Source organism: Marmota marmota, unplaced genomic scaffold (genome assembly GCF_001458135.2).
Source record: "Marmota marmota marmota unplaced genomic scaffold, marMar, whole genome shotgun sequence".
NCBI lineage: Eukaryota > Metazoa > Chordata > Mammalia > Rodentia > Sciuridae > Marmota > Marmota marmota.
Genome location: NW_026000005.1, coordinates 46578543 through 46581894, shown reverse-complemented (window position 1 = coordinate 46581894; position 3352 = coordinate 46578543). Strand labels below are relative to the sequence as shown.

The 3352-nt window shown below is 38.6% G+C and overlaps 1 long non-coding RNA gene across 1 annotated transcript in view; it reads left to right on the top strand.

Annotated features, from left to right (window-relative positions):
* The first annotated feature begins 1808 nt into the window (after positions 1 to 1808).
* The window catches only part of LOC125618358, a 4537-nt gene continuing 2993 nt past the window's right edge, over positions 1809 to 3352 (top strand). The window contains exon 1 of the long non-coding RNA XR_007349645.1: positions 1809 to 1956. This is a non-coding gene — a long non-coding RNA (uncharacterized LOC125618358). The remainder of the gene's footprint in view (positions 1957 to 3352) is intronic.

Sequence of the window (3352 nt, the reverse complement as noted above, 5' to 3'; positions counted from 1 at the left end):
GGGGGGGGGGGGGGGGGAAGAAAAGAAAAACTGTCTGCTGTAGAAAAATGGGCAAAGAGAACCTGGCCTCTGCCCTGCCTTCCAGCCCCTTTTGTGGAAGGGGATAGCCATCCCTGGGGCAAGGTGATTCTTGCTGTGACAGTATACGGTCAAATTATCAAATGCATGGGGAGACTGGCAGGATAAACAACTGCATCCAGAAAGGAAAAAAAGAAACTAAAGCCAACCTGTGTTCTGTTGCCAGCTCTGCAAAGGGATCTTCAAGGAAACCTCAAGAAAAGGATGCAAGGGCCTCTTCCACTGAATATCAATATACTTAGTCTAAAAAAAAAAAAAAAAGCCCCAAAAGGGCTTCTGAATATAAATGACAGTAGAAAACTCACTTAAAGTTGAAGACATCATGAGAATGATAAGGGAGATATGTCAGACTTAAAAATATCCTGTGCTCCAGCCCCTTGAATGTAACCAGGGAGAAAAAGATTAAGACGTAGTTTTTGTATATACCAGATTGTCTGACCATCTCCTGGGATGAAATATGCTGTATAAATTAAATGCACAGATAACATTCATAAGGATTGATTCAGAATGTGCATTTAAGAAAGGGTCTGAAACTAGCAGAGATATAAGAAAGTTATAGGTATAGAAATATATTTTAATGTGGAAAACTAGAAGGTAAAATAAATGTTTCTGGATAAGAAAGTATTTTGCATGGTAAAGTAATATTCTTATGCTAAAGTCCAAGATGAAAGACAGGACAAAGCTAAGGATGGGAAAAAAGCTGTAGAATGTCTGAGTACGTGGCAGAAGTTTCCTGGAAGGTAAATTTCAAAAAGTTTGTGTAGGGACTGGGGTTGTAGCTCAGTAGTAGAGCACTTGCCCGCCCTGTGTAAAGCCCTGAGTTCACTTCTCTGCGCGGCATATAGATAAAGGAATAAAATAAAGGTCCAATCAACATCTAAAAAAGTTACTCTGTGTGATTAAATAAGCTATAATTAGCACCATCAGTTAAAGTTATTTGATTTTTAATGTACATAAAGCAAAGCCTGAACATTGATTTATTCTTATCTATCAAGATAATTTTCTTGTGTCTTCTTAGGGAAACTGTTTTTTTTTTTTTTTATTTTATTGTTGTTGTTGTTTTCCTTTTGTACTGGAGATTGAACCCAAGGGTGCTTAATCATTGAGCCATGTTCCCCAGCCCTTTTTTGTTTTGAGACAGGGTCTCACTAGGTTGCTTACTGCCACATTAAGTTGCTGAGGCTGGCTTTGAACTCATGATCCTCCCGTCTCAGCCTCTCCAGCTGCTGGGATTACAAGGCATGTGCCACCAATCCCAGCAGGAAACTAAGTCTTTTTATTTTTATTTTTTTGTGGTGCTGGGGATTGAACCTGTGATAGTAGGAGCAAATGTGACTCCATTTTGTTTTATGACTTCATCCTGTAAAACAACCATGCCAAGTAGAAGAGTCATGACTGGGGCAAAATGTTCTTTTCCTTTTGCTATAGAAACCTTTAAGAACACAAAAGTACCTAATGGGGTATTGTTTCTGTAACTAGGGTAACGGGGCTCTGTTTCTGTAACTGGGGTGACTGGGCTAACTGTGATTGGTTAGGCTTCCCTCCGCTTGACTGCACTCTCCCGCTTCTGTAACCTGGCTGGCTTGCATTGGCTGGACCCCCCCCTCCAACATCCCTTTTGCGGTTTTCAGGCTTATAAGGAGTGCCCTTGCAATTGTTCCCAATTGATCAGGGGAACAGCTTTATGTTCTGGTCAGCCGCCACCGGTGTGCTTCTATAAAGGCTTGATTCGATTATTCGTGAGTGGTCTGGAAGTCAGTTTATGAAACCCTGGGACGAAGCTTTAACTATAACCCAGGGCCTTGTGTATGTGAGGCAAGCTCTCTACCAACTGAGCTATATCCCTAGCCCAGGAAACCAAGTCTGAAAGGAACTAGGGTTTGTACCTATTTTAAAGTCTTTTCAATGATTACTTTATAACTAGTTAAATAGTCAGTTGTTATTTGGGTTATTGCAATATACTTGTCACCCTAAATATGTGTGACTAGAGATATGTATACACCTGAGAGTGATGTGTGAGTCTTGCCTGAGTATTATGTAAGTCTGTAAAATGAAAGTTTATGTAGCTTTACTAGCAAGTGCTCTCTTTTATACATTGTATCTGACAAAGCAAGGCCTCGCTGCCATTTGAAGTAATTGCCTTGTATCTGTTTGCTTTAACTAAGTCTATTTCTGATCATTAACAATGTTTCCTCAACATTGATTTAAGGCTATCCTTTGATTTTTTTTCCCCTAGTACTACTAACCCATGCAGACCTGTGATTATTGTTACAGTACAATATGGATTCTAAATTTTACTTTAAAAGTTAAACTTAGTTAATGTAAGGACATCTGTGTAATCATGATACTAACCATTACTTACTTTTTTGTTAAATCAGATGTGTTCATGTTCTTCAAGTATACTAGCCTTTTAAAATATAAAGCTTGGAAGAGAACTTTTACCAAGTTGGTGTTCTCCAAACTAAAATTGTAGCAATAGTCTCCTTTAGATTTATACAGAAATAACAAATTTGTTTGGTATTAGTTTATTTCATTTGATATTTTGTAACTACATAAAAGTACCCTGATATCAATAAGTTATATATAAAGTTTTATGTAACTCTTTACACTGGGATGGGAATTTAAATGTATTTTTAGAAGGTAACACGGATACCCTGATACCCTGACTTGCTCAAAGGTTGACATTGTGGAACATGAAAACATTTCACCACTCTTCCACAAAAAGGAAGTTGAGAACTCTAAGCCTTTCTGTTTGATTCATGTTTCAGATATAATGTTGTATTATTATGTTAACTGATATTCAGATAGATTCAAAACTTTGTAGAATGATACTTTTTAAAAAGAGGCAAAGATTAGCTTCAGAAAGAAAATACTTTAAGATTTGGCAAGAGGCCAGGTTCATCTGAACTAAAGCTGTGCCTCTAATCCTACTCCATATTAGAATGGCCCTGAAATAGGTTGAACTATTCTTTTTTGGGGGGTGGGGGATGGGGAGGAACCAGGGATTTAACTCAGGAGCACCCACCCACTGAACCACATCCCCAGCCCTATTTTGTATTTTATTTAAGAGACAGGGTCTCACTGAGTTACTTAGTGCCTCATTGTTGCTGAGACTGGCTTTGAACTCATGATCCTCCTGTCTCAGCCTCCCAAGCCTCTAGGATTACACGCATGTGCCTCTGTGCCTAGCTATGACTATTCTTTTTTTTTTTTCTTTGAGAGAGAGAGAGAGATGAGAGAGAGAGAGAGAGAGAGAGAGAGAGAGAGAGAGAGA